General features: G+C 41.3%; 1 protein-coding gene and 1 non-coding gene across 4 annotated transcripts in view; one reads left to right on the top strand and one right to left on the bottom strand.

The window, feature by feature from the left end:
- The window catches only part of BCOR (BCL6 corepressor), a 126,100-nt gene that overhangs the window by 13,658 nt on the left and 98,054 nt on the right, over nucleotides 1-14,388 (top strand). The gene's annotated exons all lie outside the window — the stretch shown is intronic.
- On the bottom strand, nucleotides 7,258-7,363 carry LOC142491777 (small nucleolar RNA SNORA23). Its single transcript, XR_012800528.1, has one exon. It is a non-coding gene; the product is annotated as a small nucleolar RNA SNORA23 (small nucleolar RNA).

Genomic DNA, 14,388 nt, shown 5'->3' with positions numbered 1-14,388 from the left:
TCTCTCCCTCTCTCTCTCTCTCTCTCTCTCTCTCTCTCTCTCTCTCATGCACAATAGGTTTCATATAGAAATGGTATTTGCTTATAATATTAAAAAATAAATAAAAGTACAATACTATTAAAGTCGTAGACTTTGACAGTGCCAACATAGAGTTTTGTTCTACGTTTCCCCAATGATCTTTCTAAAAACATTGGGATATGTTTTGTAAGCATGGTAGTTATGTTTGTCCGTCATGCACAACTGGACAACCCCTTTCCATTTGTGACTTCAATGTTCTGTGTGGGGTTTTTTTTTCCCCCAGACACGTAATAAATGCCATATGCAAAACGTGGCAAAACCGATAATGATCGTAAATAAACCCACCCTTCTGTCTGTTGCGCCTCTCTATTTTAAAACAGGACACGAGGGGTTAGTAATGCTAATATTTGTCAACTATTTTCCAGATCACAAATTATGGAATAAACCAGATACATTTTAGTTTTGAGACCAACCTAAAAGGTGTTCAGTGGCCTTTAAATATTGGGCAGAATTGTATCATTACCTAAAAAGCAATTCTTTTTCTCAGGAATAATAATAGATGATAGAATATGTATAAGTACTCAACAAATGCATTGTTTATGATCCATGTTTTGCTAAAAAACAAAACAAAACAAAAAAAAACATTTCAGCCTTGCCTTTGATTTATACATTTCTTCCATAAATCTTCACCTCGTTCACATCTTAATTTGATATTAAAATCAGTTTAATTTATGTTATATATCTTGACATAGAACTGTCGGGCTCTGTAATCTCCTGCCAAAAGAGCTTACACTCTAATTAAGATGTCAGGGTCACAAAGTGCTAAAAATGTACCAGGTCTCAGCGATCCACAGATATCCAGACATGCCTCAGAATATCACACAGTTTCAATAGGATTCATGTGTAATCCAGCAGCACACTACTGCAGTATGCCCGGGTATAGCTAATAAAAAAGAAGGGGGGGGGGCAGTTTATATGGCTTCATATGTATCTCCCTAACCAGGCTTTCCCACTTCAAAGCAGTGCAGCTGTGATTAAACCCCCTCCCCCTAACCCCCCTTATAAACTAATGAGCTTTGGAACCTTCTGATTAGACATGTAAGGGAGTCCGCTAGGAGAAGATCCTGACAGCATGAAATATAATTTGTGATCTGGAAGACAGTTTCCAGGATAATCTCATTATGCTCCACAGACTCCCGGTGTTTTTCTGTAGAAGGCGGACAATGATCAATTTACTTTGACCTGGGGCCGGGCAAGCTTTTAGATGGTAATTGCCACATTGATTTGCATTGCAAAAAAAAAAATAATAGTAGTAGCCCTGCTAAAATTAAAGACCGGAAGACAAACAATACGAGATGTATTGGTGCAGGTGTGAAACAGGGGGTCTTGGAGAGAATGCAGATGTTTCAAAACCAGGCCTTATTTCACAACTGTTTAGCACATCAATAAGTCACACTCTCCCTCTCACCTCCTTCCTCTCTATACATATATTTGTAAGGTAGTGTTAAGGATACAAGATAATCAACTACCTAAGAAGTTATTTTAACATTACATCAAGTGTACATCCTTGTACATGCACTTGTGTATAATATAGTTGCATAGTTACATAGTGCTACATGTCAACCTATGCTACATTTAGATGTTAGCTACTTTATCCTATATGTGTACATACAGTATATTGATCTAGAGGAAGGTAAGCAAAAAAAGCAACACCAAAAAAACAGTTAAATATCATCTAATGATGTCTCATAAGGGGAAAATAAATTCCGTCCAGACTCCAAATATTGTCAATCAGATTACTCCCTAGATCAACGTCCTTCCCATGTTTACTTATTAGGCCGGGGTCCCGCTGCTTCCGACGGCGCGCGCGGCCGCTTGCGCTTCACTCACCGGACATGAGTTCCTCCAGAGCCGGCCCTAGTCCCCCCTCCCTGCAAGGCTCGCTGCGCACTGCAACGCGTCAGCCAGCAGGGGAGACACGAGGATCGTGATCACAAGCGGCGACGCGTCACGTGGTGCGGCAGGGAGCCAATGAGGGGGCAAGGGGGAGGAGGGAAGCTCCGGTGCCCGTTTCAGGCTGCGAGTGCTGGGGAGGTTGCGGCCAGCTCTGGCTGCTGAGCTCGCCTTCTTCCTGGGGAGGAGAGGCGGCAGCAGCAGCAGATTGGGGGGTGGAGGGGGGTCTGTGCAAAAGCATGACAGCTCCGGCTGGAATCCTGTCTGCTGCCGTTTTGGCCATGCAGTGCGGGCGCGCTGACTGAGGGAGCGGGGCTTTAGCCTTAGGTATATCTTGGTATATCTTTCCTCTCTAAAAATATGTCCAACCTTTTTTTGAAGATATCTATTGTATCTGCTATCACAGTCTCATTATCCGTATCATTATTAAATAACAATATTCAGAGAGTACTATGCTAGGTTAAAAAATTGTGAGTAATGTCATAGCCATTTTATGGTTGATGGTAATAATTCCATTGATTATTTTTTAAAGCACTTTAGCACTCATTTTAATGATATTAAAATACCAAGAATGTTTACAAAACAAACAATTTTTAAAAAAGAATATGTATTTCTTGTGTATATTGTTTCACTTATATGACGTCACTTGCCGTAGGTGTGTTATATTGTGCATATAAAGTTGGCTATGTAAAAAACTATTACAACTGTATACTAATAAATAGTTACATAGTTACATAGTTACATAGTAAATCATAATAAAAATCATAAATGGAACCTAAAACAAGTACTGTTCACATTATGATGTGGGTTCATACAATTTGTGCCAGATTGCATGTGAATATCAGAGAATGCCCAATTTAAAAGGAGCAATATGCAGAGTTCTGGTACACTATGATCCATGCGGAAATATGGATTGTTTGTATTAGATGACAGCTCTCATTGGAGTAGCCTGAAGATAAATCATACATGTATAAAGGGAAAAGAGACATCAGAGGTATCTTCTTTTGTGCCATGAAGATGGGACATTTGTGGTCTCCAGAGCCCATTAACACCAACATTATCTATGAGCAATGTTGATCCTTGGAGAATGTAAAATACATTGCGGGTTGTGATGCCACCCTGGGAGTTCTTCACAATTGTTATACAAGAGCTTTGGGGACCTCAGCTTTTATTGGGTCAAGCGTTAACGTAACCTACAGAGATCCTCCTGGTTATATACTGTCAAATGTATTTGTATGAGGACCTTAGTAGTATTTGTGTATTGGGTGTTCTTAATGGATTTGATGGTCTTTCTCAGATTGTGGCAACTCAAAGATAGATACCATATCGCATGCCTACAAAATAATTTATTCTAACCTTGCACCCAATCCATGATACCAGACCATATGCCCTGGCTATCTTAAATGTGATTTATGGTTGATTTGAAAAAGGCTAGGTTTTTTTTTCTTTTTCCGGCCTCTCTCTATATCCGATATACTTGATGCTTGATTTTGATTGAAATTATTGTGTTATAAAATGAAATGTATATTATTTTAACCCATTCAGTTTCCAGCAGAAATAGTTCATTAATGACTTCATAAATGCTCAATTTTGTCTTCTCTCTACCCCTTTTGTATATAAAGCCCTTTCCCTCATTCAACCCTTCTCACTGACTGCCCCACACCACTGGAATGCCCTCCCTTCAATATCTGACTAGCACCCTCTCTGTCCACATGTAAGAGCCACCTCAAAACACAACAGGAAGCATATGAGTAGCTCCATGGCTGATAATTAACACCTCATACATACATTTTGGCCCCTTGCAGACGCACTTACCAGAACACCCCCCTACTGTCTCTGTACGTTCTTCCTACCAACACATTAGAGTGTAAGCTCTTCAGAGCAGGTACTCCTTTTCCTAAATGTTACTTTTATGTCTGAAGCATTTCTCCCCTTTATGTGTTATTTATATTATTTGTTATTTATATGATTGTCACATATATTACTGCTGTGAAGTGCTATGTACATTAATGGCACTATATAAGTAAAGACATACACACATACATACTTGTGATGCCTTGTGGCTTAGGAGAGAAGTGGTGTCTCATTATATTCCACTAGCAATACGGGTGCACAATATGGGCTGGATTTACGATGTGGTGCCTAGGGGTATCGATAGGGAATAGTACCCAATCATGATCTACTTACTGGTTTATTCTTCAATGTGAATATCTGCTGGCAGCCTCCCTAAAATCCCTACACTGGAAAAAGCTGAAATATAAACAAGCACATTCACAGTTTAGCCCATTCAGAGCCACCAATGCCTCTGATACCCTCCCTTGAACACCATCAGTGCTGAAGGGGTTGTGAGGAGAAGAGGGGTATATGAAGAAGATATGGACTGCAACATATTATATTGCTACCTTATGACACATTGAGTGCAATGGGTTGCTTTTCTGAAAGGTGAGGGCCACCATTTCACCCATTGACACTATGATCAGCAGGGGTTGTCCCAAGCCAACTGTTTTTTTTTTTAAATTATATTCTGCCAATGAATTGATCTTAGCAGATCTGCTTGTTTGTTTGCATATGTGTCATCAGATTGAATAACATCAGTATCTCCATTAGTATTACTAGGTTAGGGTAGGGGAGAAATACTCTCCTAGGACCCTCAGTGTGCTATCATCTTTCTGATCTGAGAAGCAGACTCATCCTAGAAAGTCTATCATCTATCTATCTATCGATCGATCGATCGATCTATCTATCTATCTATCTATCTATCTATCTATCTATCTATCTATCTATCTATCTATCTATCTATCATATACACACACTTAGTTAAGTTATGGTGGGTGATATATATGTACGTACATACACACATACACACACACACACAGGCAGGGCAGCCTGATAGGATTGCTAAGAATTCTGTTTAGTGGGGAGATTTTGGGGCATGGTCTCAAAACATGGGACTTCTGGGTCAGATTGCACAGAACAGCGATCTCAAAGCTTTGAGAATATCCTCCCTGAATGTCAGCCAACAATTGGGGAGATGGGGGAGGAGCAAAGTGCAGTTGGTGGAATTTGCCCCAGACTTCCGCCTGTGTGTGTGTGTGTGTGTGTGTTGTGTGTGTGTGTGTGTGTGTGTGTGTGTGTGTGTGTGTGTGTGTGTGTGTATGTATGTATGTATATATATATATATATAATATATATATATTTTTATTTATAAAATGTTTTACCAGGAAGTAATACATTGAGAGTTACCTCTCATTTTCAAGTATGTCCTAGGTGTGTCTCTCTCTCTCTCTCTCTCTCTCTCTCTCTCTCTCTCTCTCTCTCTCTCTCTCTCTCTCTCTCTCTCTCTCTATATATATATATATATATAAATATATATATATATATATATATACAAATACAATTGTATGCTCATCTGCATGTCTTAGGCAGGTCTGCAACCCCACCTTATATATATATATATATATAGACACACACACACACACGTGGTCCTAAATATCTGACGGGTCCGTTATCAGTCTGATGCCAGATAATGCATTCCATTGAACGCAATATCCACATCGACTTCAGAACTTCAGAACGGTTTATCCCACGGTCACTGGTGCAGATTAACATTGGATCCGCAATCCAACTGTCCGCTATCTGAATGCAGTTTTCGGGACTGATTCTGGAGGATAGCAGAGGACCGCCTGTATATATAATCCTTGGGGAGGCCTCCATGCTGCATTCGATAGACAAGGGATGATGATGACACATGATACATAAAGCTTGGCCCCCTGCAGACGCACTTACTAGAATTCCCTCCTACTGTCTCTATATGTTCTACCTACCAATTAGATTGTAAGCTCCACGGAGCAGGGACTCCTCTTCCTTAATGGTACTCTTATCTCTGAAGCACTTATTCCCATGACCTGTTATTTATATCATTTGTTATTTATATGATTACAACATGTATTACTACTGTGAAGCGCTATGTATATTTATGGCGCTATATAAATAAAAACATACAATACAATACAATGTGTATATATATATACATATATATATGTTATATGGTTTTGAAGCAAAAGGTGGCACTATATATATATACAAATGTAAATACAACTGTATGCTCATCTGCATGTCTTAGGCAGGTCTGCAACCCCGCCTTTCCCCATTATCACCCAGCACACAGCACTTCCACTGCAGCAAGGGATTCTGGGAAATGACATGCAAATGAGCACACAGTGCCACTTTTTGCTTCAAAAACCATTTTTAACATGGTTCCCTATAGGCTTAAGCTTGCTGCATGGTCACAGCTTTGAGCACAGCCAGGGTTAAGGTGCATATCCAGAAAACCACCCACAGACAACTGTTTATATATATAAATACAACTGTATGCTCAGCTGCATGTCTTAGGCAGGTCTGCAACTCTCTCTCTCTCTCTCTCTCTCTCTCTCTCTCTCTCTCTCTCTCTCTCTCTCTCTCTCTCTCTCTCTCTCTCTCTCTCTCTCTCTCTCTCTCTCTCTCTCTCTCTCTCTCTCTCTCTCTATATATATATATATATATATATATCTATCCCGACACTTTTTATTCTTTTATTCCCGGGGATTACTGTTTAAAAGAAAAGCAAGCCTGGGGATTGAGGCAGGCAAGGCAGTAAACTTGTGAGATCAGGTTTCCTGCTGAGAACCCGGAGGAGAAGTCAGCGTTTGATTGAAGCTACACTTGGTTCTGAGCTCTCAGGGGACGCCAGCCTTGAAACACGAGAGCTCTCACCAACCTCCCACACCCCTCCTTCCCTTTCTCTAGCTCATTCCCTCTCTCTCTCTCCCCCTAAAAGCCTTTGTGCAGTATGAGGCACGGATCGCTGAGCTCTCACAAGAATGTGTTGGTGTCTTTGCTGACATTGTTTTGTTAGCTTTTACCAGGCAAGCAGAATAGTACCCCCCCCCCCCCCCCAACACTTTGTAGAGTATAAATGGGTACTGTAGCTATCCCATCCCGTTAACCGACCTGTGAGGGACTCCCTCTGCTTTTCCTCTTGCCCACGTTGATCTTGGGGGGGCACGGTGCCAGTAGCATACGGGAGGACTGGATTTATACCCAGTGCTAGCAAGCTACACATGGGATTAGGAAAGACACTGCTGGGAAATACCAAATGTGACACATGAATAACTAAGAATTTTGCTCTTGACATTAGATACAAGAGGCACTCGGAATAGGAGAATCTCTTTGTGATGCAGGGGCCTTTTCATGGAAAAAGAGTGTGAACTTGGTTTTCAAATAGCAGTTGTGCTTTGCTATTTCCTTATATGTAGTATGTGTGTGTGTGTGTGTGTGTGTGTGTGTGTGTGTGTGTGTAAAACACACACACACACACACACACACACACACACACACACACACACATATATATATATATATATATATATATATATATATATGTATGTTCTATATATGTTCTTCAGTATTAGGTGATACCTTTTTTATTTGGAATAACAATTTATGTCATAGGACAAGCTTTCGAGAGTGTATATTTATAAATACACATATATACACGCGTGTGTGTATGTATGTATGTGTGTTGAAAGTCACACACTGATTCTGTCCTGGTTCTATGTTGCGGCCTTCATTGCCTTTTGCCCTTTGCCCGCTACAACCCCATAACTCTGTAGAATAAGTACTTACAGTACATACACATTTCAAAAAATAAATATGTACATACTCTGGCTGTGTCTATGTGTTGTTCGTTACATAGTGGATATTTATTAGTTCCTCATGCATTGCTTGGTTGTTGATTCTTCTGTCTTCACGTTACAAGTCTTTAAAATAAGATGCTAACATGTTCTAGCTAATGCAAATAGTATGTATATATATATATATATATATATATATATATATATATATATATATACACACCTTTATATGTGTGTGCTCACAGAGCATTTATACGTATGACATTTGAATGAATAGATGCAGAATATTACCCCTCTTAATTTATCACATTCATTAAACTATGCCTATGTAAATCCATCCACTTGCTTCAGTGCTCAAGGTCCCATTGTAATTCAAATAAAGGAGAAGGGCATCGGCTGAGTACTTTGCAATGTCTTGAAGCCCCGGAGCTCCAGCTGGATGGGATAGAAAATCCAGAGAACTGCTGATAAAGCCCAGATCCAACCTTGTCACTGCTATAATGGGAGCGCTTGCTGCATCTCAATAACTTCGTATGTATCATCTCTTCTGCCACCTTTACCCTGTGACACAGTGATGGTGACATCTAGACAGTGTCACCGTGATCCTCTCTAAAGATTTGATGGATGGCCTCCCACTCTTATTTATGCCGGGTGGGAAGGGGAAGCAGCATCGTGTTACCAATCAGGAAAAGAAACAAATACTATGTGACTACTATATTGCTGGGTGGATATTATAGTTGGTACTGGCTAACTAGTGTATTAAAGCATTTTCAGGGACACGGTAGTGACCATAATAGGAAGCACACACAGATCTGTGTGTGTGTGTGTGTGTGTGTGTGTGTGTGTGTGTGTGTGTGTGTGTGTATATATGTAAATACAACTGTATGCTCATCTGCTGTGGAGGGTTTTTGTCACTTTTTTTTTACTCACCATAACTTAACTATATATATATATATATATATATATATATATATATATATATATATATATATATATATATATATATATATATATATATATATATATATATATATATATATATATATATATATATATATATATATATATATATATATATATATATATATATATATATATATATATATATATATACACACACACACGCACACATACACACACACACGGGTGTGTGTGTGTGATTGAATGGATATATGGAAATATATATAACTGGTGGCCAGCATTTAACAAGAGCAGTTAAACTGTAAAGGTGTTATTCCAATATAATATTAGCAATTCTTTATGTGCAGAAGAAACCAGGAAATTGAAGGGGGGGGGGGGGTTAACCCTTACCCCGCCTGTTGAGGAATCCAGTGGTCAATCAGTTAATAACCCTTTAAAGGTCTGGACTTGAACAGCTCCCCTCCCCACCACGTTGTTACTCTGGTGAGAGGGGAGGGATGGGGCGAAAAGGTATTTTCTTAAATCCACAAAACCGATCCTGCAATGGCTCTTTAATTAAAATCCATTTAAGGACTGATTAGGCGTGTAATTTGCCCTAATACTGACGATTATGGAAATGTTCAACCTGACACAGATTCATAAAAAAGCTGCCGTTTCTAGCTGCAGGACAAGTGGGGATTTCAAGTTCAAGGGTGTGATGGGATCTCCAAGTTTAATAACCCTTTCCTGGCGACTATTACAGCAATGAGGTACAACACTGCAGGATTGGGTTATTATGGTGATAGCTAGGGGGAGGAGAGTCGGGAAGGGGGAAGGGGGGAAGCGGGAGAGAGAGGATGATAGGGAAGGGGGGGGGAAGGGAGAGAGGAAGATAGGGAAGGGGGGAGAGGAGGAGACACGGGGAGGGGGAGAGACGGGAAGGGGAGGGAGGAAGAGAGGGAATGGAGGGAGAGAAGGGGGAGAGGGAGCAAGAGAGGGAAGGGGAGAGTGAGAAGGATTGATGGGAAGGTTGGGGGGAGATAAGGAGAGACGGGAAGGGGGAGATAAGGAGAGCCGGGAAGGGGGAGAGACGGGGAGGGGGAGAGAGAGAAGGAGAGACGGGAAGGGGGTGGGAAAGAGAGAATGAGAGGGGGAGGGGGAGAATAAGATATGGGAAGGGAGAGATGGAGAGACGGAGGAAGAGAGGAAAGGGGGAAAGGGAGGAAGAGATAAGATATATGGGAAGGTGGAGAGGAAGGAAGACAGGCGACAAGGGGAAGAGAGAGAAGGATAGATGGGGAGGGGGACAGGAGATATATTTCATAACACCTCAGGAGGGTCCCAGTTTGTGACACCCCTCATCATTATTGTATAGATGGATACCTTAAGTTGAATTTTAAGCGTGAAAAGTTATATGTAAGTGACGTTGATCAATCCTTGTATATTATGAATTATATATTAGTACTAATAGTGCCTTTAGTCTTGTAGTGGATTCTAATTATGAAGCCATTCTCAATATTATTAGCAATAAGCACCTAGGTTTATTAACGAGAGAAATATGAATTGCTCAGCTGTCTTAAAATAGCAATAACGACGATATTCAAACAAACTCTCATTTATTTATTAATAATAATAATAATAATGCTTGATCCTATCCTAACTTGTGTAGTTATTATTCTGATCAGTATGAATGATAACTCAGACTATTAGTATAGGTGTTATTAGTTGCCACCTGTGATATCCCCCATGTGTTCTGACTTGGGAGGTGTTCATATTCACACAGACATTCATTAGAGACCAAACTCTGTGGAGTTGGATGGAGATGAGGAAGGGCAAGACATTGGGTGTCATTGACTGGCACACATTGATTATGGGTTGTGTTTCAGAACAAGGGAGCGAGCATCAGCTTCTATTCATAGCCAAAGACTTTAAAGCAGAGGAACTGTTAACAGAGAAGATCATGTCCCGTAGAGGGAGAGCAGCAAGATTTGGCACTGGCACATCATGGGCACTCCAGTTGATTAGAGGGAAGTTGGCACAGCCCAACCACAGTGGCAGGTGGGCAAAAGGGGGTCCCTTGTAAGGGAGGCAACCAGCTGCAACTCAAGCATCAGAAGCAGACACAAGGCTGGTGCTGTTGCTGGGTTGATCTCTCGCTGAGGATTGTTAGCCTGGATTTAACTATGTGGTAAGGAGAGAATGTGAAGGCTGTTTAGAGCTAGTGCAAATAATGTGACAGCTGTTGGATCGCGGGCAGCCCTCAGCCCTCTTCTGCACTCACACAAAGCTCTGATTATAAGAGAAGCACAAGCAGAACTTACAAGAGAGCCTGGCAAAAAGATCCATCCAGGCTGCCTGAATTGTAGAACAACTTGTGGGGGTAATTCAAAGCAGCATTTCATTTTAACCACCCCACTTCTGAAAATAAATATACTGAAATATATAGTATGCTTGGGTCTGACCCCAGCCTTGGGAGAGCAGGTACTACACAGAATAAAGGATATTGGTGTTTTGTCAATGTTTCATTTTAGCTACTCATGCCTTTTAAAAGGAGTATGCTGAAATAGAAAGCCATCTAATATATAATTAATATAAAAGGGAAACAAATGTGATGACCACGCACTATATAAAGTTTTCTTCTTGTGGACCACAAATAACATTATTGGGACTCACAATTGCTGTCTGATCTGTTATGAATACAATTGATAAAAACCGTACTGTGGTTTAGAGGGAATGTTTCAAGACCCCAGGGATCCTCCTGCTTGTAAATCGGGGATGTCCCGCCTGCAAGGAGTTTTGTCACTGGGGGGTTGTGCATGCTGTCGGTGGGAATATAAAGCGAGTCAACAATAACATAGCAACATTTTGTATGTAGGAGGGAGGAAGGAGAATCTCGGTGGTGGTAATGTTCCTGCCTGTGAAGTAGGTGTCCTGGACTTCATATCCCAGTCTCAGCTCTCCTGGTAACCTTGGACATGCCACTTCATCTCCCTGTGCCTCTGGCCCCAAGATTAGGCTAAGGTTTTCAGGGCAGGCAGACAGGCACTCATTATTATTATTATTATTGTTTATTTGCAGCTACAACCTTCTATGTACAGAGCTGTATACAGTGTCAGTGCTTTAAGAAAAAAATGCATTATTATAATAGTAGCTTGCCATTTACATTCATCTCGTCTGAAATCAGGCACAGGATCACTAATCTTTTTTCAAAGCCATTTTCTTTGCAATGCATTGGTAGTAAAGGTGCATTTGGACCAGTGCATGTATAGTGATGCAGGTTTCTCTGGCAGTTAAGGGGTTATGAGCAGCCCTGGAGCAAGTCACCCTGCCTTAAATCTTAAACACAATGCCATCTCGCACACAAAGGTGATGTTGGTTCAATATACAATATCGCACAAACCCCTGTGTGTCATCTGTCATCTCAGACTGACAGGAGTTTTCTTTCAGACTAAAGAGACCAGGCCCAACCAGTTCTTCTATTTATATCAATCCCCCTTCCCCCCTTTCTCTCTCTTCCCCCTGGGGAGAGGTGTGTAACAGCTGAGCTGTCTGCACATAATATATCCGCGTGCCTGTGTGTACTCAAAGTGTAAGGAAACGTGGACAGGGCCCTTTCATACAGTCAGCGGAAAGATCAAGAGGCAGACACACCCTGTGCCAATGAGAAACATGAGCGGAAAACCTTAACCCTTTGACTTGCAACACATGAATTAAGTAGAAATTGCCCTTTTAGTCCAATTGTGATAGTGCAGAGTAAATGAGTACTTCAGTGTTGGGTGATACCTTTTTTCATTTTGACTAACTACATGAGCCCCCTTCTCAGTCTCAGGGGCAGCTACCTTAACCACTTCACTACCAGAAGGACCAGAGATGCAGCAACATTAACCCCACCACAGCCATCATGCAAAGAGGTTCACTTGCATTCAACTAGACTAGCAGATTAGGGCTGCGACATTAAACTACACGTATCCGGATTAGTTGAGCGCAGCAAACTGTGGCTCCCTCTAAATCGGAGACCCAAACATTGGAGAGTCGCCCAACATAACATTCCCTAGAAATGCAGGTCATACTTGCTGCACCATGTGTGTGTTGCATGCACCTTTCATTTTGCCAACTCCTATCCCCTTCCCGTTGTCGTCCGTGTCTCAGTCCGATGGAAGAAACTGCTGACAGCACAGAGACGTTGCGGAAGAGGCTGTCATGCGGTGGAGGGATTTGTGCTTTATTGCAACTACAGCATGGACCTCACTGAGGCTGTGCGCCGGTGCGGACACCACAAGCAGACACGCATCAGCATAGTCAAGTGCCTCCCTCTTTCACCCTCGTTGTGCCCACTTTATTCTGCACTCTACTTTTGAATCCAGCACCTCTGTGCTCTCAAGTTACTACTGCACACGACTTCCCCCAGGTCTTCTCTTCTGCGTAGTTTGACATGATGTTGGAAATTGCATCTGGGATGAATTGGGGATCTAGCAGGGACACGGTTAACTGTGCTTTCTCTTGATTCCTCCTACTGAGCGGATCTGGGAATAGCTGATCTGTGGGTTGCTACTGCGGGAAGCCTCTGGGTTGTAACTTCCCCCCCCCCCCCCTCCTTACTTGCCTTTGAGGTTTCTGTTCAACGTCGGTTCATTTCACGTCTCCTGTGTGTGATTTTAGGTTCACAGGCAGCTGCCTTCGACAGCCTTAAATCTTCTTTTTTTCGCTTTATTGTGGCTGGGGTTTGTCTGAACCGATTCTGTGTGTGATGCTAATGAAAGAAACACAGATCTTGGGGGTTCCCATTCACCCAAGGGCGATAGCCATTAATTATCTTTAATGGTAATTAACAATGTCTATTCTGCTTTAGAATAGGCCTATTGGTCACTGCCCCCTAGTGATCCAATTACCTGAGTCAGGAATTTCTATTAGTCTTAAGTGGGCTTTACCAGTATAGAAGTGGTGGAAGGAAGAATGGCCAGTGTTTCTGAAGTGGGACATTCTAGTTCCCAACCAGGTAATCTATACCAAAACCTTTACTCTCCTCTGGTTCTTATGCTGTTCGGTCGATTATAAATTATTGTTTCAAATGGATCTATTGTGTGAGTGTCTTTTCTATTATGGGAAGCTCTGCAGGCCTTGTGGTTATCGCAATTGTCCCTGAAGGTGGGAATCCATGGACCTAAGACCAGATGCTGGGTAAATCATTTGATCTCCATGGTATTCGGGTAACATTCAATAATAAGGATGCGCTTTGGCAATATTGTTTTACACGATGTATATGTCTCAGCATATATGGAAGGCAATACTACAAAAAAATATTATAATGATTATAAACAATACTCACCCACACGATAGGTTTTTTTTTACCTCCTTCTGAAAGTGTCCTTGATTTTTACTAGAAATGATGCCAAATCCTCCATTAACATAAAAAAAAATCATTGCATTGCTTCTTAAAGGCTGCAATGGTCCACTCAAGGGGAAGCTTGACACTTCTTATCGAGAGTGTGATGTCTATATCTATAAAACGGAGGATTTAGCTTCCAAGGTCATTTCATTACTACACATGTAAATGATGTATCTTGTTTTGCTATTCATATAATTATTGAACTCAATATCTGTAGAGGGGGTTTAAATCAGTGTGCTTCAAATCAGTTCATTGCACAGAGAGCGAGATTGCTGGGATTTATAGGTAAAGAGACGCAAGTCTCTGATTTCACTATGTAATAGTATTCGCTTTCAGTGTCTCTTAAAGCAAAGGTGAGAGCCAGGTGTCTCCACGAGGCTAGGAGGCAGGAATGTGCCAATGATTTTGCTGTTGCAGGGTAAAAGATGTGGCTTGAAGGTGTAACGCTCAAACGTGCGT

This window comes from Ascaphus truei, chromosome 3 (assembly GCF_040206685.1).
Source record: "Ascaphus truei isolate aAscTru1 chromosome 3, aAscTru1.hap1, whole genome shotgun sequence".
NCBI lineage: Eukaryota > Metazoa > Chordata > Amphibia > Anura > Ascaphidae > Ascaphus > Ascaphus truei.
The sequence above is the reverse complement of the archived record's forward strand: the minus strand, read 5'-3'. Positions and strand labels throughout refer to the sequence as shown.